General features: G+C 33.0%; 1 long non-coding RNA gene across 2 annotated transcripts; it reads right to left on the bottom strand.

The window, feature by feature from the left end:
• Positions 1-12,225: 12,225 nt before the first annotated feature.
• Positions 12,226-25,759, bottom strand: LOC128206287 (uncharacterized). Of its 2 annotated transcripts, none has more exons than XR_008256436.1 (4): positions 25,703-25,759; positions 20,572-20,650; positions 15,820-15,892; positions 12,226-15,619 (listed from the first exon to the last, which is right to left on the bottom strand). It is a non-coding gene; the product is annotated as an uncharacterized LOC128206287 (long non-coding RNA). The 2 variants fall into 2 exon arrangements; XR_008256437.1 differs by lacking the exon at positions 25,703-25,759 and adding an exon at positions 25,550-25,591.
• Between the last annotated feature and the right edge of the window lie 875 nt (positions 25,760-26,634).

Raw genomic sequence — 26,634 nt, 5'->3', positions numbered from 1 at the left:
AGGCATTTTTTGGTTTCCCCAAGTCTGAGGTGGTAAGCGCTTATTAAAATGTATTCTGAATCTGGTTACAACCGGTGTTTGCCTTATTTCTAAACAACATTTGCAACAAACTGACAGCTATTAAATTTGAATAAACAATAATTACAGAATAAATTGATTAAACTTGAAAGTTGTGTTATGGTAAAAATCTTATACATGTATATAAATGTAACTGTGTTCGGTATAATAAAATAAATATTGCATGGCTTCCAGTGTGACAGTACATATTGTCAACATTCGGGTAAATATTTATATAATGACATATTTTGGGATATTACTCAGGACAAAAACATTGTACGTATATGCTTAAGGAGACTTTATATCAAAGTAATAGCACTGTTTTTGTCATAGTTTAGGGATAGAGTTTCTATCCTATTTTTATCAGAAATTAAACAGTTTTTTATGTAATTTATTTTCTGACATGTGTGATACCTTTTTTTCATTTATTTATTTCTGATGTTAAAGCTGCACTCTCACAGATTAAACGTTTTGACAACTTTTTTATTTTTTGTCTTCGAACGAACAAGTTATTGCGTTAATATCTGCAAACCAATGATAAAAGACTTCTGACAAAAGATCAGATCACAGCTTTTCATATTTCCGTCCCAAAAACGATGTTTTATGCATTTTTAATAAACCGTTAGTAACGGTTTAAGCCATAAAACACTAAATTTGGATTGGAAATATGAAAAACTGCGATCTGATCTTTTCTCAGCAGTCTTTCATCACTGGTAAGCAGATATTTACACACAAAAAAAATCTAATTTCAAGACAAAAATTTAAAAAAAAGTTGTCAAAACAGTAAATCTGTGAGAATGCAGCTTTAAGTAACAGCACATTTTTTACTGCATTTTGATATTTTCCTCCATAATCAAATGTGTGCAGAAATGACAACCTCAAATAAGTGGATTATTCTTTATTTTATATCAATGCTTTAAAGGAAAACAATCAAAAGCAAAAAGTACTTGCTTTAGTTTATGTACAAGCAGGAAAGTTATTAACCACTTCTAAACTTGACAATCATGTACATTACACTGCTTAATTAAGACCATGTAGTAGTAAATTTCAATCCATTCTTTTTCAATAGATTATCAGTTATTCTTAGTATAAGCCTTAAATATATTTTAGCATTAACTTATTCATTCACTTATGTTGCCCTCCACATTCAAATGATAAAACATTTGAAACTTGTAAGGCTCACTTTTGTTTTCATTTTCAATTAAAAAAAATTCATACATTTTTTCTGTTACATTTTTATATATTTATTTTCTAATTATAGACTTATTCTACAATTATACTATAAACGAAACACTTATGTGATGGAAATATATTGCAGATATTGAAATGTGCTTTAAAAAATATACTAGTTACTAGTTTTTGAAAATGGAGGTAAACCCCTTAAACCTTTTGGTTTGAAAAAATGAAGTTTTAATAAAAGTTGAGTAATGTTCTTATGTTTGACCCTTCCCTCAATGGGCAATTTATTGCATTCATATTTTTTATAAAAAACTTCCTTAACTTTTATTTTCTTTGTATTTTTTTCTGTGTAAACAATGTAGTTTTTTTCAAATGTGATAATGGTTTTGACATGTGATATTAAAAATAATTGTTTTATTTACTGTTAATCAGTGATTATACTCATGCATTTGGTCAAAGGAATGTTTTACTGATGTTGCAGTTAAATCAACATATTTTATGAAATGGATAGTGTTGAAGTTAAATCTTCAAATTTGAGTATTGAATGTTATTTTTACAAGAATATATACTCATTTTTTCCTTTTTTTAAAAAAATGTCTTCAGTATACTCATCTTTTTCTTTTTTAAAAGATGTCTTCAGTATCAGCTGAATGCTCATGTTTTATCCTCATTATAATTATATGCTACCTAGTTCTTGTTTATAATAATTGATAATTTGTCTACTGCAACAGAACTGTATGCATTTCACATTACTCATTTACAATGGCCTTGTGCATATTTATCTTATATTTTATAGCTTTAGTTTATGAATGTATGTAGATAGTGTATCTATGTAAATTAAGGACTCATAAATAAACTGTGAAATACTTATTGCTTGCTATTATGGAAGGTGTGAAAGACCAATACTTATAAGGATTTACATCTGGTAATAGGAACCATTTCCTTCTCACTACTTAGCCGATTTCTTTCACTTTGGTCTTAACTATGCACCAGTCAATTGTAACCACGCCCCCCCCCCCCCCAGGTCCGGGGGTATACCGGGGATAGCCAGGGAAATGGGCAGTGTTTTTACTTTTCGGGTGTATTTGTTCAAAGGAATGTTTTACTAATGTTGCAGTTAAATCAACATATTTATGAAATGGATACTATAGTCTTAATTATGCACCAGTCAATTGTCAGATTAATCGGAGACCCTGATTGGTCGATTATCCGATTAATCGGCTGTAATCGGACAGTATCACAAAAGCATCATTTTCTGATGTATATATCAATAAGGACCTTAGTTTTCATTTCGTATGCTTCAGTCAGAAAACGGGTATTATTTCTGGCATATTGAATAATTGGGGGGGGGGGGGCTTGGTTACAATTGGCTGGTGCATTAATTAAACCGGTTTTGAAAATTAAATTGAAAAAAATGAGACATAACACATTAGTTTTGGATGGCATTAGCTATTAAAAATAACGAGTAATTGGAAATTAAATAAGCAAAACTTTTCTCAGGAATTTTCGGAGTTTCGTATTTTCAATATGTGAGCACAGCTGGGGTCGATCAAGCCTAGTTTCATAAGAATCTGGGCTTGAATGACCCTAACCATTTCGCTGGAATAATTTGCACTTGTCCAGCACCTGGACGACCGATATCCAGGGTAATCAAATATGTTTAGATCGATGTCCCCCCTGGCCGTCCGCCATCATAAAGCTATTTGAACGCAAACAAAAACTAAATGAAAGTACGGTTAAAACTCAAAGTATCGGTTACTTCCTTTAGCTCTAAGTTACTGCTCTATATAAAGTTGGAAATTTACTGGATTCAAGCAAACTTTTTTTTCGATTATTCGATTATGGAACGATGAGGTCGCCGATCGCCAAATTACGAATGTCTGCCGATATAATCGATTATCGGCGATCATCGGCCCATCACTAGTATATCGCACCTGTTTCCAAAATAATTTTTTGACAGTGCTCCGTCAGACGGCTATATTGTGAAAAGGTTTGTCGAAGTGTTTTAAGAAACTAAACTCGCAATCAAAATTTGGTTAAAGAACGAAGGTAGGGCTCCGTAATCGGCGTAGACTGCGCTATGATTCATTTACAATGGTGAAGAAATAGTAAAGTTATCTTTGTTTAAAGTACTTTTTCAAATCAAAATATTGCCTTCCGACGTAGCATTTATGACGCAATTTATCACATGGTATACACACACTGAAAGTATGGACTGTACTGGACTGTAGACCCGACATACAAATAATTATACAGCTGAAAAGCACATTCAAAAAAGCCTCTTCGTCCTTGCCATATGAATATTAATAAATTAAGGCTGTGTGCTTAATTAACTTGAAAGAACATGTACTGAAAAATTTGCGACTTGTTTATATAAAACAGCTAGTTGTTCTTGATGGCCTGAGAGGCCAAAAATGCCGGCCGCGATGTATTGTACAACATGTGTTTCATAAAAAGAACTACGAATCCGGCAATAACACTTCAAGCCCGTAGAGGCAGCGCCTTAGTTCATATTATCTTTATACTTGTTAATTTATGAATAAAATTTGATAGTGCTGAATTTGAAGTACAAAGTCACTGGCCCATTCTACAGTGTTTAATGAGAGATTTCTACAACAAAGTTAAATAATCAAAAATAATGTACAAGAACATGTTTATTGACATGCTTTATAATAGCAGTACACACTAAATAGCAAAGTCGTTATATATATCATTTATATAAATCCACCCTTTATTTAATTGGCAGTTTCAAATATTTCGAGTATAATACAAACGTATAAAAATCGTTCTTCACTCATAGATTTTATAAATATAGTTTAACTGTAAACAATATTCTCCATAATAACAAGATAGATAGACATGAGTTCCTCATACAAGAAAATGGATCTCGTTTTCAACAGCATATACATTATTTTAAGACATAATGTACAAAATCTAAAGTCTGGATCGATATAAAAACGCCGTCATTTTTCAATACTTAATTGGTGACTTGAGCAATTGAAATTTAATAAAGGTCGTTTCAAAGAGGCTTTTGGGCAATCATTTATATCAGAACTTAAATTCTGTTCAGCGTTTTGTTTTCAGTCCATTGGTGAACGTTTTCATACATATTTGTCCAATATTTTTTAACACGACACTTTAACCTCGAAATCTTTAGGAATCACCTGCTTGTCATGACCAAATCATCTTATCTACTAGAATGAGTTATCTGGGCCCAATCGTTAAGTTTTTATTAATCAGAAACGGATTTTCACTGACATCAAAATCAAAGAATTTATATACTGGTCATGACCAAGGTTCATACCAAGTTTCAGGTCCCTACGACCAAGCTTTCTTCAGTTATCGATTAGAATCTGGTATTTAGCTCAAGGTCACCACGACCTTTATTTTTGATATACTGACCTCACAATAATTGGTGTTCATGACCCACCTGCCCAACTTTTTTATGTCCATGGGCCCCAGTGTTCTTCAAATGTATGCCCTTTGGGGCATTACTATATTTGAAAAGCAATGTAACGTTTTAATTTCTTCTGTTTTTGAAAATGAGATCAACAAAAATTATGGTTTATATAATGGGTTCAGAAAGTGATTGAGTCCTTAACATTGAAATGCAATAGCAATGTTTCTGATCCAAAATTGTTTAAATAAAGTCAGTTTTTTAGATTCATTAAAGTAGTTCAACCATTAAGTTTTCTTTAGAAAGTTACCCTTTGAATACTTATTTTTCTTAATATTGCTAGTAACCGAATTGTAAATATTAAACTTGAAGTTCAGATCGTTTTGAGTATAATGTTTGTCACAGTTTAATCCTGTTTCATATTGTTTTTCTCATTTTTCTACACTACTTTTGCAAAGAAAAAAACATATTGGTGACATGTTCATGTTACATATTTGGGCAAGTTGGGGTGGAGCTGTGTTAATCATTTCAAAACACAGTTAGTTCTTACTTAATGGTCACTGGCCGTGCTGAAAAGGTTACCCCAACATGTTCAAGTGATTGTATATCGTTTGTTGTATTGCGGCTTTATTTGTCTATTATTTGTTGGTGTTTGTTTTCATATTGATCCTGGAGCCTTTATCTCTTTCGAGCTACCTGGATTGCACCCGTAGGTTCTAGTGTTTTATACAAATGCTTATGAAAGACAACGAAATACAGTAAACTCTAAACGTTTTGATGAAATAAGAAAGGCTGTGTTTTAGAAAGGTGTTGAGTTTAATAAGATGATGGAAACTACAAGGCAAGCCAAGTCGTCATACATAAAAATATAAGACGTGTATACAGGCACAATGTAGGTACAACAAAGACAACTATCGGTACTAATAACGATACGATATAAAAAGTATAATAAGAGTCTTAAAAGTCTTTTGAGGCAGATTTATAAATAGTTTCTCGTCTCAATTCTTAAACTTTAGTATAGGTCAAGCGTGTAATTGCTGCAGGCAATACAAGACATTATGGGAACACCCACTAAAATCGATTGGAAGACCGCAATAACTGAAGTTCTTTTCTATGGCTATCGGGGGCAAAATGTATAAACTTTTTAATCTACAATTAACTGTACAAAATAAGGGTACTCTCAAGATGCTGGCCTACATCTGGTATTTTATCGGTTAAATATCATATGCATATATGCACTCTTGAATTACTAAAATTATCAAATTTATCCAAACATAATAGAAACCATATATGACAAATTTTACATCTTTAGTCCAATTATTAAGATAATCAAGACTTCTTAAAATATCATTGTATAACTTATTTATTATATTGGTATCTGGGGAAATAGTATAACAGCAAAACGTTATAATTCTAGAATATTTTTTTACATATAGTGGGTATCTAACTATTTCTCCATAAACGGCTATATTACATGTGATCGTTTTAACCCTAAATATTTCTTTGCAGAACCTTAAGGGAATAGGCAAAGCTGAACACGTTTAATCCGTTATGTATTCGAAACGTATCATGTCAAGCCAAGTCAATTTTCCCTAATATTCGATTAATGGAATAAAACAGACTAATTATGGTTTGATCGATCCTTAAGTTTTGTCATATCTCATCTTCTTACTTTAAACTTTCAATGAAATACATATCTCAAGGTCACCACGACCTTTATTTTTGATATACTGACCTCACAATAATTGGTGTTCATGACCCACCTGCCCAACTTTTTTATGTCCATGGGCCCCAGTGTTCTTCAAATGTATGCCCTTTGGGGAATTACTATATTTGTAAAGCAATGTAACATTTTAATTTCTTCTGTTTTTGAAAATGAGATCAACAAAAATTATGGTTTATATAATGGGTTCAGAAAGTGATTGAGTCCTTAACATTGAAATGCAATAGCAATGTTTCTGATCCAAAATTGTTTAAATAAAGTCAGTTTTTTAGATTCATTAAAGTAGTTCAACCATTAAGTTTTCTTTAGAAAGTTACCCTTTGAATACTTATTGTTCTTAATATTGCTAGTAACCGAATTGTAAATATTAAACTTGAAGTTCAGATCGTTTTGAGTATAATGTTTGTCACAGTTTAATCCTTTTTCATATTGTTTTTCTCATTTTTCTACACTACTATTGCAAAGAAAAAAACATATTGGTGACATGTTCATGTTACATATTTGGGCAAGTTGGGGTGGAGCTGTGTTAATCATTTCAAAACACAGTTAGTTCTTACTTAATGGTCACTGGCCGTGCTGAAAAGGTTACCCCAACATGTTCAAGTGATTGTATATCGTTTGTTGTATTGCGGCTTTATTTGTCTATTATTTGTTGGTGTTTGTTTTCATATTGATCCTGGAGCCTTTATCTCGTTCGAGCTACCTGGATTGCACCCGTAGGTTCTAGTGTTTTATACAAATGCTTATGAAAGACAACGAAATACAGTAAACTCTAAACGTTTTGATGAAATAAGAAAGCCTGTGTTTTAGAAAGGTGTTGAGTTTAATAAGATGATGGAAACTACAAGGCAAGCCAAGTCGTCATACATAAAAATATAAGACGTGTATACAGGCACAATGTAGGTACAACAAAGACAACTATCGATACTAATAACGATACGATATAAAAAGTATAATAAGAGTCTTAAAAGTCTTTTGAGGCAGATTTATAAATAGTTTCTCGTCTCAATTCATAAACTTTAGTATAGGTCAAGCGTGTAATTGCTGCAGGCATTACAGGACATTATGGGAACACCCACTAAAATCGATTGGAAGACCGCAATAACTGAAGTTCTTTTTTATGGCTATCGGGGGCAAAATGTATAAACTTTTTAATCTACAATTAACTGTACAAAATAAGGGTACTCTCAAGATGCTGGCCTACATCTGGTATTTTATCGGTTAAATATCATATGCATATATGCACTCTTGAATTACTAAAATTATGAAATTTATCCAAACATAATAGAAACCATATATGACAAATTTTACATCTTTAGTCCAATTATTAAGATAATCAAGACTTCTTAAAATATCATTTTATAACTTATTTATTATATTGGTATCTGGGGAAATAGTATAACAGCAAAACGTTATAATTCTAGAATATTTTTTTACATATAGTGGGTATCTAACTATTTCTCCATAAACGGCTATATTACATGTGATCGTTTTAACCCTAAATATTTCTTTGCAGAACCTTAAGGGAATAGGCAAAGCTGAACACGTTTAATCCGTTATGTATTCGAAACGTATCATGTCAAGCCAAGTCAATTTTCCCTAATATTCGATTAATGGAATAAAAAAGACTAATTATGGTTTGATCGATCCTTAAGTTTTGTCATATCTCATCTTCTTACTTTAAACTTTCAATGAAATACATTGTGGCAATTCTTATATAGTTAATCTCGAGATCAAACTGAGCAGGTACAATCATTATCAAAAGACATTTAATTGTATTTAGTCGTAAGAATCGTCATAACGTTATTGCTACTGTGCCCCAGCCCTGTGCAAGTTAATACTCGGTTTGAATAGTTGAAACGGTTAACATTTTAAAACATTGAACAGAATCAATATGCAATTCAAGTTAAAGTTAACTATTTGGCCGGACAATCAAAATGTATTAGTACAAAATTAATTCATGCACCGTTAGGAACGAAATGATAAAACATTACAACTGAAATGTTTATTCTTGATTTTAATTACCTTAATAAAAGAAATATATTTACCTCAAATCTGTTTATCTATCGCATTTTTCCATTCGAATGTTCATATCGAATTCCAGATATATTATTTTCAATGATTTTCAAGCTCCCAAATGTTTGTGTCATAACATTAATAAATATATACAATAATCTAGAGATCTTAGTGGGTTAGTGAAATTAAAATCATACTATTGTCTTTCCAATAGTCCCGATCATTGTCAAATGGCGTGAAAATCAATAATGGTAATGAATACCATGCACGAGGGTCATTTAAAACGTCACTAACAGAAAGTTGATCGCATACAAAGGAAACAATAATCTACTGCGGGAAGGCGCAACGAAACACAGAAAAAAAGTTCAATGATGTTATTTCCTCAGCTATGTTTCTTATAGTCATGATATTTTATAAATATACTTTGCGAACTCGACTTGTATGTATTAAATGTCATTGAGAGGGTATCGAATGGCCAGTATTTTATAGCATCAATGCCAAATAATTTGAGTAACTTTAACCTTTATCAATTTGAAAACGATTGTTATAAGGTTATATTAACTTATGTTAACACACTGCCGTTTGCATATAATCGCGCGAGCAGGAAACCGGAAAACCCGATGAAAACCGACTTGTCCGGCTTCATGACCAGTAATGAAATTCAAACGCGCCTTGGACGGGAATCCAGCCCGGATCTGCTTCGTTAGAAGCGAGTGCGTTAACAGAACAACCTTGTACAATATTGTACAAGTTTCAATACAATTTCATTTTCTGTTTTTGATTGAATATGAAATAAAAAGAAAAAAAAAAACAGTGAACGAAATGCATCACACTGAATAGAAGTTTGCGACGTTATATATAGTCTACATACAACTAAAATAAAAACAAAAAAATCAGAAATACTAATTAGATTATTTATTAGTTCAGTAGACACATCGCCACATCATTTAACTACAATTTATTCCAACAATGCGTTCAGGTACCAACTAATTTATAGCGTAGCGTTTTATTCTAAGATTATAACCGACAATTCGTTCATTTGATACAGGCTATCGACCTTCGATAAGTACCACCAAGAAATATTAGTAGATAATATTTTTTATTGTTTTCTATTTCGATTCTATAATATGTCTGTTTAGTTTTATTACGTTTTGGTCTATGAAGGTTTTAATTCGACATTTTTCTCCGCATGTCTAAATTTAAAAACAAAACAACAAAACATTGTGTATGTCCCCCAGGAAGCCAACGTCGTCGTGGAATCATTTTAGGCAACCGAACAGATTTAGCGTTAACATTCCAAAGACCCTTCACAAAATTCAGGGAGCATTTTATCGGAATCGTGCCACCTAAACACATAATAATATCGTTTTCGTTCACTTCAACTAATTAAATATAATTTCATCCGCAAACAACCCTATATAGAATAAAATGTACTTATTCCATTTTCAGACTTATACGGAATGAACCATTGACGTGCATACAATAAAAATAGAGTTGTTCTTGCGTTTTTGCTTTTTATTTAAATAGTGTAAACAAATGAAAACAAAATATTTTTTACGTTTTTCTAGACCGCGTGGCATAGTTTTAGCAGGTGCGCGTGACGTACGTTTCTACCTTTGACTACGTTTAAGCGTTCAAAATTATATTTTTTTAACTAAACAGACGTGACGTCATAACCTTATTCGCCGGTTAATAATCTAAGCTTTTTAGAACGGATGAGGTAAAATATTCTTTATCATGAACTTATGTTTCAACTATGACTTCATTGTTATCATATTTTGTGGCTAGAACGACCCTCACGAATGTTTTTAAAATGTCGTCAATAAATCAAAAGCCGGAGTCGTCCTTGCATGCACAAGAAGTGCACTTTCGCAATCAAAGGAAGATACAATCTATTTTGTTCCATTCAATGCACGTACCTTTTGGTTTTGGTAATAAGATATCAGCCCAGTCATCGGTTGAATAACATTCATTATTATATCTCATTTTTCTGATAGAAATTAATTGGCTTTAAAATGACTCGTTTACGTGTCATTGGATCAGACATAGAAACAAATAATTTTGTTAAACTGTTATAAACACAATGATAAAACATCATCATAACATAAATATCTAGATCTGTGTTCTGTTGTAAATATTTTTATTCGCATGAAAGAAATAAGTTCTTTTGTAACAAAAAGCATAAGTTAAAGCTGCTCTCTCACAGATTGAACGTTTTGACAACTTGTTTTTATTTTTTGTCTTGGAACGAGCCAATTTTTGCTAAAATCCATGATAACCAGTTATATAAGAGTGCTGATAAAAAATTAGATCGTAGATTTTTATATTTAGGTTCAAAAATTGATGTGTTATGCATTTTTCTTAAACTGTTAGTAAGGTTTAAGCCATAAAACATCAAATTTCGAACGGAAATATGAAACTCTACGATCTGAGTTTTTGTCAGCAATCTTAAATCACTGGTTTGCAGATATTTACGCAAAAAATTGCTCTTTCCAAGACAAAAAATAAAAAAGTTGTAAATATGGTGTATCTATGAGAGTACAGCTTTAAGCCATTGAAGATTAAATGATGTTGGGCCTTATAACGCTTTCACAGTTTTGAATTATTTTGAATAACAAACTTCTGCTCAGACATCCAGTTAATGTTTGGTGATTATTCGTAAAAGTAATTAAAGAGAGGTTTAAGAAATTTATGACGGTGAGTCCCTTTAACGCTTCAGTTTTATAATGAGAACATATCAAAAGAATAGAAAGGCTACGAAGTACAACTTGCACATGTTTTTGTTCGAATAGCTACACTTACAGGTAAAAAGTGAAGCTGAGTGTAAAATTCCATTATGAAATTTCTCTCTTTAATTTAGTAATTGGACAGCCATACAAACAAAACAAATACTTATAAAAAAGAATGTTATTGATATTTAATACATTTATTGACATGAATGGCTTTTAAAAGTTGCCAATTATAATGCTGATATATGATATCGTCTGTAAATGAAACGTTTGGGTTTTCAATACTGAATATCACTGTCATACGTAATATGTGCGTCCAATACTGAAGATTAATTTGCTTGATAAAGTTAACGAGCTTGCAATGTTTAATAGAACACAATTTCGATTCTAAATGATTTACATAAAACACTGTTTATATCCAAGGTACGTGTATATGTAAATGTGCTTCATACATAGTGTACAATATACATGTTAAGAACTCCTTACTGTGAATTTAACCCCTTTTATTGAAATATTTATCATTGAACACCCTTTTAATTCATTGTTATTTTATAAAAAAAAATCTATCAATTTCAACTAGCAATATGTTTAAAACAGAAATTAAATTTGAGATATTTTCAAGTATTTAGTATACATTTAGCCATATGTAACGTTTTCACACAGAACAGAATACTGTCTATGCCTGAATGTCATTTTGATTGATTACTGAACGTACCTTTTAAAATTTGGATACACCCATACTTTGGCGGCAAATAACACCAATTCGAAATCGCCTACTCATTGTTACATGCCTGATTTATTTAAATCATCACATGACCATGAATCAAATCATGGTTATACCATATCAGATCATTGGCTACCTTCCATATTTATAGGTTTTAAAGCTGAATGGATTGTAATTTCAAAAACAGACTGAACATCTAGATTTTCTCGATCTACTTCTTATTGTGTTCATTTTCACCGCATTATTTGTTCTCATACACTGGATATTGTCATTTTACTGAATACACAGTTGCTAAGTTCAACTTTTTCGACTCCATGCGTACTTTGACCAGCCCAATTGCGTTCATATCCCCGATAATGACATCCATCCCGCAATTCATTACTTATATTTACACCAATAGTTCATTATTTTATTCAAGAATGGTTGAAAAATGTTACATTTTATTTATGGAAACCTTACAGTTATCCTTTCTCACCCATTCTGTAAATAGAACGACCCGACTGTAACTGGATACATTGTATCAAATAACATCACAATACCACGGGTAAAGATCAACCTCTAGAAATGACTTTTTAACGTAAAATTGAAACACAAACAACAAAACATTTAACATATCATAAATTAACACTTTCTAAAATGTTGATTTTTTTCTTACGGGACTTGCTGAAACAAAACAAACAATAACAAGATCAACATTGTTCATGTATATTGTTATGCAATGAATTGCGATATCATCGGATGATAACCGCAATTGCCGAAAGGCAGTTCATTGAAGGAATGGAAGTTGGTATCTGATAAAATAATACACGTTTTTCTACTTTGAAGAGAAATTACATTACATGATAACATGTTGATGATTGAAAATTATAAGGAAGTTAACTACGAGAAATGGGTTTATTTCTGTGTATAAGCTGATTCCCCTTTTTAAGGAACAAATATGCTTTGTGAACTTGAATGAATCACGATTTTGCAATTTTTATTTTTGTAATTCTATGTATAATTCGGTCAAGAGGACCGGAATGTAAATTGTTTTGCTTTTACTGAGTCTGGTGTACCGGTGTGTTGTTTGTAACAGGTAGTGTCATATAGAAGATTGTGCAGTTCTAAGAGGGAACATACAAGAAAGATAGTTTAGACCCGATGATACGGTACATCAGTGTATGGGTTGCTCCCCAACCACTTGAAGCCCTTATATATTATGACGTCACCGTTTCGTCATATTTCTTATGTGTAAAACCTCTCAGTTTTTATGAATGATCGATATGTTTTGACATGCTCAATCACTGTAATTCAACAAAAGTCATAAATTCTAAAATTTTGATACCTTGAGGATCTGTTTAGAGTAGAGATTAAAGCCTTTAAGTTGAAAGGTCATCTTGGAATAATGTCAATTCTTGAGAGTCTGTTTTTTTAAATGTGGTAAACAAACTCTTAGGAATAACTTAACCCTCCGTTTTTTGGCTTAAAGGTTAATTTAAAGCTGTACTTTAAATATTTATATAACTTCAATTTTGAAGCCCGAAAATGTGGCTGTGATAGAAAAAGTTTTGTATCGGAATGTAAACGCTTTTGTACGTGGCGCAACTTAAGTCCTGTACTGTACACGAATAATATTCAAAAGATGTAATGGATGTTTTAAATGTTTTATACTAAGGCCTTTTAAATGGCTTAAACAGTTGTCTATAAATGATCATTTCACAGTGAACTTTTGCGGAAAGACAACGGTGGTGTGTAACCTCATGTAGCAAAAAAACACAGAAAGATACTTCTTATTGAATTGCACGTGAATTTCTCCGAATTGGTGTTGTGATTCAAGGGGCAACAGATTTAGAACAATAAGGACAAGCTACGTGTGACAAAAACATTTTCTGATCAAGAACGCCGTTGGAATAAGCGTAGGTGTATCTTTAGTGTTTGAACAACCCCTTCTTTAATGTGTTCTTCAATGTGTTTGTAACGTCAGCATTTATTGGTATATGTGTTGATGCTTGTGTAGCAAGTTTTGTTGTTTTGTGATGTTGAGTGATTCTCAATAAAATTCTTTAAATGCGCAATACTTTAATAAATATTTTAATAAACGAAAGATTATTCAGCGATGTTGAATTTCTTGTGCATTGACAAGTCAATCTCTTGACAGTCCACAAGAAATTAACTGGGCTGATTTATATTTTCATCTGTAATATCCATAGCATTAGTGTGTATGTATGGCGTCCGCAAGGTTTTCGACAAAACCAAAACTACTGTTCTATGTTTGTATTGATATATCATTAAAGGCACACTGTAACCTATTTTGGAAACATATTCTAGCGAGGGGGCTTTCTGAAGAAATATCTACACGCAAGGTATACAAGGTTTGATAAGAACTTCCCACTAACAGCAATGACAGGTTCGGTACAGCCAACGCAACTGCAAAGGCGTAAGGTGTATTCTATTTCTAAGAGTCACAAAACATATTCCATACCTTGTAATAGGTGGGATTTAAATAATAATAATCAGTGACACAATTCGTTTAAGAAACGTAAATAAATATAACTTAAAAACCTATCTTTCTTTCTGTGTTACATGATGAAATAGCGGAACGAAATCCAAACAATTACTGAGGTGTTTGCAGAAACAAATTATTCGACCCACCTTAATTTAATATAGTTCTATGCAATCCATGAGCTATGTGTGTTTATTATTGCAAACTTTAATATATTGACATTAATAATGAACTGGTATAACAGTTTTAACATAACAGTTTCTAAATCAAGTTATACACTGTATTAGCATAATGAAAGGATAAACCATGGAATTAATAAATGAAAATTAGACAAATTATAGAGGCACAAAATAAGTTTTGAAGGTTATACTATGTTTCACTTTTGATCCAATATTAAGAGGTAGAACATGTTGCAAATAGCAACACTTAAGTAAAACATGCAAAATATATGTTTTTATGATTAATATTTAAATATGTGGCCGAAAAGCGCCATTTATCCACAATCCTTATTAAGCTTAAATATTAAAACGTCTATTAAATTTGCTTGTTTACTAGCTGCAACATGCAATCTTTGAGGGAGTCTATATAATTTTGTTACAAGTGTTTATTTTAAAGTTGCTAACGAGACGTGTTCACTTATTGTTACGATCATTTGAATTCCGGCTCATTCAGATTTGCTTGTGTAAACTTGATTCCGCTCATAATTTCGATGCATTCGACAACATTATTTTTGGATTTTCAGTCAACGTTATAACATTATAACATTTATATTTTCTTAATAGGAGATCTCTCTTATGTATTATCTGCAGACCGAAAGAAAATTCCATTATTATTTTGTCTTTATTTATCGAAAGATAGTTTAATTAAATTTGTAGTTTTCATTTGTCTCTCGATGACATCTTTTGGTCTAAATGTAAAGATTGTTTCGTTATATTGGTCTTTTCCCTTGTTCCTCTAAAGAAAGTTTCGTTAAATATGTTGTTTTCATTTGTCACTGGAAAGTTTGTATGGCTATATATTTGTAGTTTTCCTTTACTCTAGAAAATTATTTTGGTTGCAATTGCTGATTTCCTTTGTCTCTTGAAAGTAATTTTTGTTATATGTGTAGTTTGCCTATAGTGCTCGACTTCATACTCTAACGTTTCTCTTCATAACTACTAAGCAGCATAACTTAAACACAGTGAGTTCTTCAAGACGATACAGTCAGTTAGAGAAACGGGATATGTCCTGTAGTTTAGTGACAACAGTGTCTGATGGCCCGAGAATAAATACGGTATCTAGCGTTTTCTATCATGCAGGGTACGCCGTTAAACTGAAAAGTAAACAAAAGACTTTCATCAAAAACTGGTTATTTTGAAATATATGTAAAACTACTACTACAGATAACACTACCAATGTATGATCTTTCTTGGGTAATCACGATATTTTCCAATGTGTTATTTTACAACTGACAGTTTTAATCTCGTACATTTTTCTAATATATACTAAAATATGTAAAAATAAATATACTACCTTTGCAGTCTTCAGGTGACTCATCGGGGTGTTTTCGGAACGTTTGAATGTACACATATATCTGAACAACAATCTGAAAATATATGAATTGCAAACCTACAATGAAAACTACCACAGGCCTAAAAGTAAAAAAAAGTATGTAGATACTGACAAGATACTGACAATGTGTGTAGATACTGACAATGTATGTAGATACTGACAAGATACTGACAATGTATGTAGATACTGACAATTTGTGTAGATACTGACAATGTATGTAGATACTGACAATGTATGTAGATACTGACAATGTATGTAGATACCGATAATGTATGTAGATACTGACAATGTATGTAGATACCGACAATGTATGTAGATATTGACAATGTATGTAGATACTGACAATGTATGTAGATACTGACAAGATACTGACAATGTATGTAGATACTGACAATGTATGTAGATACCGACAATGTATGTAGATATTGACAATGTATGTAGATACTGACAATGTATGTAGATACTGACAATGTATGTAGATACTGACAATGTATGTAGATACTGACAATGTGTGTAGATACTGACAATGTATGTAGATACTGACAAGATACTGACAATGTATGTAGATAATGACAATGTATGTAGGTACTGACAATGTATGTAGATACTGACAATGTATGTAGATACTGACAATGTATCTATATACATTGTCAATATATATAGATACTGACAAGATACTGAGATTGTATGTAGATACTGACAAGATACTGACAATGTATGTAGATACTGACAAGATACTGACAATGTATGTAGATACTGACAATGTATGTAGATACTGACAATGTATGTAGATACTGACAATGTATATAGATATTGACAATGTATTAGATACTGACAATGTATATAGATACTGACAAGATACTGACAATGTATGTATATACTGACAAGATACTGACAAAATATATAGATACTGACAATATGTGTAGATACTGACAATGTATGTAGATACTGACAAGATACTGACAATGTATGTAGATACTGACAATGTATGTAGATACTGACAATGCATGTAGATACTGACAAGATACTGACAATGTGTGTAGATACTGACAAGATACTGACAATGTGTGTAGATGCTGACAATATATGTAGATACTGACAATGTATGTAGATACTGACAAGATACTGACAATGTATGTACATACTGACAATGTATGTAGATACTGACAATGTATGTAGATACTGACAATGTATGTGGATACTGACAATGTATGTAGATACTGACAAGATACTGACAATGTATGTACATACTGACAAGATACTGACAATGTATGTGGATACTGACAATTTATATATATATATATATATATATATATATATATATATATATATATATATATATATATATATATATATATATATATGTATATATATATATTTTATTCCATGTTTCTTGTTTGTGATACAATATACTCCCGTTTAGACGTTAGAATCTTCAAGGTTTATCCGGAAGGTATCTTGAATTGACTGGCTGTAAAAGTTTATTTAACTGGCAACCCTTGATATATGAACAAAACGATATGATCAAACACCATTTCTTGTTCTACTCGAAAAATGAACGCGACATTTATATATGTTTTATCATTTTACTACGTCACAATTTGACCTGATATATGAAAAAAATGTTTGTATTATAGACGATGTCTTTAAATCATTTCTGATTTATTCTGTTTTGTTTTTAAAAACCTAAAATGACCAACCCAGTTTAAGGTAAATCAACACTCAATGACGATGATGAAAAAATGACTTGCCTAAAAAGTCTATGCTTGAAGAAGTATTTGAAAAAAGAAAATAAATGCATCCAACAAAACTAAAGTTACGACGGTATAAACATCTTTTAGCATCACTTATTTTATAATATAAACACGAATAATAGATTGGAAATCATGAGTTTATTAAATTAATTAATTCAGTACTCTCATCGCCACTTTGATTACCCTTTATTCAAACAACACGTTCAAATATGTACGTATCTTTAGCCTTTACAAACAAAATCCGTACTATGGACATGAACATTTTCGTAAAAGCAATCAATCAAAATGCGAACATTTGCTAGACGGCAGATATAAATATTCTTAGATTATAACATGTTAAGCCAAGGAAATCGCTTTAAGCCGTCAATTTCAGATGAGTAGTTTTATGAGACGTCATAATGTGGTTGCGCGTATGCTGAAACAAATCATGGTCGAAGACATTTAGAAATGATAGGTAACATCTGAATGACTAAGATCGCGCGTTCCACGCTTCCTAATCAATAAGAGTTTACCTTTTATACGTTTGAACAATTACTTCATTATAATCCTGTCAAGCGCCTAGAACGACCATCGTTCAGATCTTTCAATATCATTAATCTATCCAATCTACCAAGTATGCAGGTGAAAAAGAGCTCTCGCGAATTAAAAGAAGAGAAGAATTTGTTTAATAAAATACTTCCTGCTTTTGGTAATACAATATCAGCCTAGCCACCAGGTTAAGTATTTACATTCCTTCTCTTTTGTTCTGGCAGTTGTGCATTAATTTTGCTTTAAATAGACTCGTTTACGTTTGTGTAGATGATAAATCAAAACAAATGATTTTGCTAAATTTAAAACACAGTGCTTGTTACAATTAAAACTCATCAAACGTTTATCGAAGTTGTTTGTGGTAAATATTTTTTTTATGATGGGACAGAAAAAGAGTTTTATTTGACCAAAAACCGTACGCTACGCTTTTTAAAATTGATTTCTTTAATATTGAAATTACAAACTTCTTCGAGTTGCTATTTGGTGTTTGTGCGTAAAAGTAAGTGAATAATTTCGACATTTAAAGTGGTGATTGAGTCCCTTTAAAACGGCTTTGGCTAACAATAAACGCCTCAGGTGTCTTAAAACAATGACCAGATTTGTACCTATACTTCTATTTGAGACAACCCTACAAAAAGAATAGTTTATAAAAAAAATAATATTAAATACATTTTTTTGCACACAACTTGTGCATCATAGCGCAGATAAATAATATCGTCTGTAGGACATTTTGGCGTCGAATAATGTACATCATTGTCAGATGACATTTTGGCGTCGAATATGACATTCCGTCGTCGAATAATGTAGATCGTTGTCAGATGACATTGTGGCGTCGAATAAAGTACATCATTATCAGATGACATTTTTGCGTCGAATATGACATTTTGGCGTCGAATAATGTAGGTCATTGTCAGGGTACATTTTGGCGTCGAATAATGTTCATCATTGTCAAACTTAAGGATATTTTCGCGTTGAAAAATGTAGACCATTGTTAGAGGTCATTTTGGTGTCGAATAATGTAGATCATTGTCAGAGGACATTTTGGTATCGAATAATGTAGACCATTGTCAAGGGACATTTTGGTGTCGAATAATGTAGACCATTGTCAGAGGACATCTTGGCGTCAAATAATGTCGATCATCTTAAAATGACATTTTGGCGTCGAATAATGTAGACCATTGTCAGATGACATTTAATCGGATCTTCTTTTTTAATTATTTCATTATTGTGTATGTAGTAAATATATGTTACGGGGTAAGAAGGTGACCCGATATTGGATATACGGGGCAAAGGAAATCATTTCGGGTGAGAGCGAAGCTCTAACCAGAATATGGTGTCATGCGCCTCGCAAATGAAATATTTGGTCACCTTCTAAGCCCGTAACGTATACACCACGTCGGCAACCTGTTGACATGTTTAAATGTTTCATTTATTTATCGGAATATTCGTCTGAATCGGAAACGCTATTTGGGTACGATATAAATGTGGTGACTCAATATTTAAAAATATGGGGTCACCACGTGACCAATCCTGGACCCAATGGCGAAGCATCATTTTTGTTGGAGGCGCGATATTGAAAATTATAATTCTGCTTCACACAAAACCTGCATAAAACTTCGTCGCACAACATAAAAGGTGTTTAAACATAAAAGAAAATCGTCCGTATAGTGCCCATGTAAGTGCACTAGCCGTCGAAAAGATAAATAACGCAAAAATTAAATAACAAATACCTCATTGGTACAAGAATCGTAAACTTGGACTGAAAATACAGTTTCAAGTCACGCAAATTTCTATTTCACTTTGTAAACAATCAATCGCTCAGCTTATACATTCAATGACTTTTTTGTTAAGGCCTCTAGAAACAAAAGTTAAAAAACCGAGAGACGCTTTATCCTAATAAAGTTGGGGTGGCGGTCATAGTCAATGTATCGCTTTTGGAACTTATACATGTTTCTTGTTCGTATCCTATAAAAGGATTTTCTCTTCTGAAACATTGTTTTTCAAAACATTCAGATTATTTCTGTTTGTTACTGTTATTAATCATTCTTATTTCTATGGCGATATTCGTAAAAAAGTACGTAAAATTACGATGCTACCTTAAATCGGAAATACTGATCGACTTAATAGCGTTTTAAATATTTTTTTGAACCAAGGTTATGCAGTTATTATTCTACATGATACATGTCATTTAGTATTTGAAAAAAATATTGAAACAATTAATGATGATTTTAACTAATGCCATTTTCGAAAGTTTGAGTGCCCTAAATGGTGCTTTTATTCTTCTACACTCAACGCTTATATGAATGTTGAACTTAAGCCTCAATCATGCTTTTTTTCAAATATTAGAATATAGTTTTTACAACCATTTTTGCTTAAGGTGAGCATTGGAGTCTTCAAATGTTTTTTGGGGGGGAGGGGAATTGCGAGTTACCTTTAAAGTCGTCCCTGATAAGCTCTCGTGACCTCGTTTTAAGCATTGACGAAATAGTCGGCTCCACTTCATGGTACAACTAGAAATGTAGAATGTATTTGAAACGCAAAAAACAACAACAGAAAGACCGTTGATTCAACGTATCAAAGGGTGACTTGAATTCGTTTGGAAAAATAATATTTCGTATTAAAATGAATGAAAAAACAAATTTAAGTATTTTTTGTTAATCTTACTGTATTGATTCCCATTTAAAAACTCATTGCGGCTCTCGTGCAATCAACGTGTACAGTTAGGGTAAAAGACAAAAATGAATGAATCACCGTTACAATCCTGGAAACTACAACATTGTTAATCAATTGAGATAAGCATTTATACCGACTATTGTTGTCAGTTTTCAACGTTGAATTACAACCCTATTACAGTTGACTAGTTTCTAACGAAGGTCAACAATTTACGCGTAAAAGTGCATAAATTAAAGGTCAAAGTCAGATGATCCGTCATCCGTTCATAAAAAAATTATACGGAGTCAAAATTAAATCTTATACCTGCGGTGCTTAACGTAAGTAAATTGTTTATTATTGCGACTTGTTTATATTCAAAGTACAAATTCTCAGAATATAACACCCGGTCATATGGTCCTATCAGTCACCAATTACGGTATTTTTAAATCTATATGTACATAGTATTTATTCCAATAAAGGCACGTACGAGTTCTAGTCTACGTGGATAATTTGACATTAAAGGAACAGGTTTTGCATTAGCATCCAAATATATATATTGAAAATATATAGTGTATTTTTCTCAAGTCATTGTATGGACTGCAATCAAACAAAACGTTTTTTTTTCGTCTTCATTACACGAACGTTTACAGAACCTACAAAGTCTTTGACCTACATGTTCGCCTACGAACTGAACTGTTTTTATTCTGAGCTGCAAAATTCCACATCTGAACTGACACAATATACAGCGTTCATTTTTACATGAGTTTAGGCTGATCGATCTGCAGATAGAGTTGGGATCTCTAATCATAGAAGTACTTAGGGTTTACCTATACGTTTATTATTATTTGTTTCATTGTTATGTTTCCTCAGGTCAATGCATACTTTGAGATACCTTTTGCGTTTAGACTTTATTTAAGATTGTTGGGATATGAGTGAGGTAGGTGCACTTAAACTGGTTTAAACCCCCAGTAAGTTTACATTTTACTGACCGTTCCAAGGCGGTACCTAACAATCCTTGATAAATATACCTATTCTTTATATAAAGTATATATGCACTGTGCTGCTTGTGGAGTTTTGTGCTGTTCGTCCATGTTTCTTGTTTGTGATTTTATGTCCTTAAATTTGAAACTTGCTGTATATCCGTTTGCCATTTTCTACTGTAAAATTCAACAAGATAGTCATCAACCTTAGAAAGATACACACTAGACTGAGATTCGAAGTAGTAATTAAGACCTAAAGAGTTGATCACTTCTTTTTATTTCATAAAACTAATTATTTACAGTGTTATGTGTAGCATATTCAATATCAAACACTTTCTTGGTTATTCTATCATCGCTCATCAGATTAAGTCTGTTCAACATTCGAATCATTGATCACCATTGATCATTGATTATATTTTGAGTATTATGTTACGTTATGCACAAATTCGGATAAAGAAAAGCTTTTGTGCAATTGCTAGATTCTTTTTGAAAATAACACAAATGTATGTTTGTCTTAACTATGTGCTGTAAATACAACGTGTTCAAGGAAGCGCAACTTTCAAAGGGAACGGCCTTCATTGCTTTTATATATGCTAAAGTAAGTCAAATTCGGCCAAATATTTATTGTTCTTGTTTTACCAAAAACTATAATTATACGTATACAATATATAGTAAATCATACATGATCGAACATTTTACTTTTTCACCTAACCTATCTTAAGATATAAAAATCAAGGTGATAGCAAAGAAAAATATGCTTAGTCATGTTTACTGAATGTGTTTTAGCAATTTTATACAAAATATGATAAATCATACTCGAAACTTGTTAAGATTTTTTTTGGACAAAGCGGAAGAGTTTATTGATTTCAATATCAAAGGAATTTATTTCAATGAACGAAACTTCTACAGGCTAGCGGGAAGTTTTCTAACAATATGTTTTTGTTCATTTTGTCCTTAAAGATGCACTCTTAATACGAACAACAATTAATACAACTGTTTCAATTTACCGAAAATGATGAATAAATATCAAACACAATGGTCTTATTAAGGATACAATTTAAATTTGAAAGAAAGGTGAAGAAAACACGGTATTTCTAACTATTCTCTATAAGACAATAGTTGATCACAGTAAATCTGTTAAGGACCCACCAGTCATTTATTTGTGCGTTTTCAGCTATAAAATACACGGTTACAATCTTGTCATCAGTAATTATGTTTTCCATGAATACAATGTTTAGAAAATAGTCAAAGGTCTATTACACAAAATATGTTTGTTATACATGTGTATGTATTGATATTAAATACGAGTGAATAAACGAGCAGATAAAGCTTTTGGTCAAAATAATTTCCGTTTACAAATCGCACTAATAACCTTGTTTAAGATAACATCCTTAAAATGACTCGCTCTTGGTTTGTAAAATGCACTTTTTTTAAAATTACGAAATACAGTGTGGCAAATCATAAGGAGTGTAAATAACAAAAGCTGGAACGCTTCAGCAAATGTCTATATTTGCCCGAATATCGTCTTTGAAGACCACAATTTTCATTCGCGATTGCAAATTAATTACGACTGTGGTGTTGCGTGATTGGTTGAATATCACGTGATGTTATCAATGTATCCTTAAAAGGTCAACATATACACTACTTTCTTAAAGTCTCGTTAGCCGAGTGGACTAGGCGGTTGTTTTCTATTTTTTCTTGACTTTGCCGGCGTTGGTTCGTCCCAATAAAACCTATATACATTGTTAGGCTATAACTGTATTTTTTCTGCAATTTCGATTTCATAGCATGAAAATAATGATAAAATAAGTGTTGTCAGATGCATTCCCGGGTAAACTAATTTTTGGTATAAAAAAGAGTGAGTAACTCTAAGTATTCTTCATTGCGCAAAAGTGACATTAGCTGGGTGGTTAGTTATCGCCTCCGACTTACAGAAATGCGTACTATTTAACACTATTTTTTACAAATTTCTTACAGCTCTAACATGACTAAAACTGACAGCTTATATCATCACGCTCGAGTCCAATTCAAGATGTCCTTGTTGAGAGGCTATGGGAAAATCGGAATCAAACCCACAATCTTTTGAGAGGCGGACACTTGTGTCACTAAACCAATTTATCCTTGTGGGGATCAAACCCACAACCTCTTGGCAAACAGGCGGACACTTATGCCACTAGACCACCCTCATCCTTGTAGGGATCGACTCCAAAAACAACTCGTGGCCGAGAGGCGGACAATTATGTCATTAAACCAATTTATCCTTGTAGGGATCGAGAACCCACAACCTCTTGGCCAAGAGGCGGACACTAATGCCACAAGACGACTCTCATCCGTGTGGGGATCGAACCAAAAACCTCTTGGATGAGAGGCAGACACTTCTGCCACTAGACCACTCTTATCATGGTGGGGATCGAACCCAAGACTTCTTGTATAAGAGGCTGTTACCTTTACTTTTACACCGCCCACTAGGGGATCGAATCGACAATAGCTTGGGTGAGGGATGGATACTTTACGACTAGAACACTTTCACCTTCGGGGAGATTGGACCCACTACCTCTTGGATGAGAGGCGGTACGTATACCATTAGAACACTATCACCTTCGTAGGGATGGAACCGGCTACCTCTTGGGTGACAGGCGGTACTTATACCACTAGAACACTGTCACCTTCGTGGAAAAGGAACCCACTACCTCTTTGATGAGTGGCGGTACTTAAACCACTAGAACACTATCACCTTCGTAGGGATGGAACCCACTACCTCTTGGAGGAGAGGCGGTACTTTTACCACTAGAACACTGTCACCTTCGTGGGGATGGAACCCACTACCTCTTGGATGACAGGCGGTACTTTTACCACTTGAACACTATCACCTTCGTGGGGATGGAACCCACTACCTCTTGGATGACAGGCGGTACTTTTACCACTTGAACACTATCACCTTCGTGGGGATGGAACCCACTACCTTTTGGATGACAGGCGGTACTTATACCACTAGAACACTGTCACCTTCGTGGGGAAGGAAACCACTACCTCTTTTGGAATTGAGGATGTACTTATACCACTAGAACACTGTCACCTTCGTGGGGAAGGAAACCACTACCTCTTTTGGAATTGAGGATGTACTTATACCACTAGACCACTCCTACTGTAGTGGGGATTTAGCCACAAACTATTGTGGGGGAGGCGGATATATACCACTAGGGCACTCCCTAGACCATTGAGAAGGATTGGTCTTTCTTTAACAGTCCATCCGATCAAAGGTCAAACCTTTTGCCCAGCATTTTTCAACAGGTCACGCACGAATTAGGGGTCAAACAATATAGGTCATCAGCCTATCGCCCTTGAAAGTCAATGTGCATTTAATTTCACCGAAGGGGCACAAGGTAAGGTTTATAGGCAATTGTATTTTAGTAATATGTTAAATTAAGGGGAAGAAGTACTAACATTTAAATTTTAAAATAAATTTCTTTCGTTGTCCGAACACTGATTTTTGGTGCCCCGATTCGAGATGTGCAGACGTTAATTCGGGACCTTTTATATGAACACAATTCGGTGCAATGGATCATAAGTTTATAATCTTGCCACTTAATAAGCTATCACTAGCCACCAACTAGATTTTTAAGTATTTAGAAATTAGAATTTTGGGATTTTCACTGTGTTGGAACTGTTGAGGCGAACCAAAGTTGATGCGTATGATTATATAAGTATAGTTGATAAGTTAAGAAATATCTTACTGATAATTCAATTGAGTATTAATGAAAACAATCGAAATGTAACCTGATTTTGCATTCCACATCATCTCTAGGACTTGCATGAAATCTGAAACAGTGACATTATCTACAATTTCGTCCGATTCACGGTTATTCATCCATTTTCATGAAGCCTTATGATCCATATTAACATAAACACTACGAAATTAAAACATAATACTTGCTTTAATTCTTCTATTCTTCTACGTGTTCCCCACTATTTGGTATGCTCACTGTTATGACTAAGACACTCGAATGGGTTCGAGAATGAGAAAACACACTCGTTTTGTTATTATATTGAATAACGTTGACTTGATAATAAACTTCCCTTCTTTTGTTTACTCGTAATATTGAATGAGGAAATTATTTTGCAAACGTCGTGTGTTTCTTAAGCAGTAGAGGCTATTTTCTATACTTCTCCATTAATCACTCAATACATGATATATTATTTTCATTTTTTTAAAGTCTGCCCTACGGTATCTATGAACTGGGTTCTTGTTTACGTTATTTATGTGTGTAATGTTCAAAAGTGGATCAATTTAATGTATAGAAGTTTATACCTAGAGACCCGAGTACAGAAGTTCATACTTACAGACCCGAGTACAGAAATTCATATATACCAACCCGAGTACAGAAGTTCATACTTACAGACCCGAGTACAGAAGATCGTACCTAGAGACCTGAGTACAGTAGATCATAGTTACCGACCCGAGTACAGAAGTAAATAATTACACACCCGAGTACAGAAGTACATTCTTACAGACCCGAGTACAGCAGTTCATACCTACAGGCCAGAGTACAAAAGTCCATACTTACAGACCCGAGTACGGAAGTTAATACGTACAGGACCAAGTACGGAAGTTCATTCTTACAGTCCCGAGTATAGAGGTTCATAGTTACAGGCCCGACTACAGAAGTTCATACTTACAGACCCGAGTACAGAAGTTCATACTTACAGAACCGAGTACAGACGTTCATACTTACAGAAACGAGTACAGAAGTTCATACCTACAGGCCCGAGTACAGAATTTCACAGTTACAGACCAGAGTACAGAAGTTCATAGTTACAGACCCGAGTACAGAAGTTCATACTAATAGACCCGAGTACAGAAG

Source organism: Mya arenaria, chromosome 10 (assembly GCF_026914265.1).
Source record: "Mya arenaria isolate MELC-2E11 chromosome 10, ASM2691426v1".
Taxonomy (NCBI): domain Eukaryota; kingdom Metazoa; phylum Mollusca; class Bivalvia; order Myida; family Myidae; genus Mya; species Mya arenaria.
The sequence above is the reverse complement of the archived record's forward strand: the minus strand, read 5'-3'. Positions and strand labels throughout refer to the sequence as shown.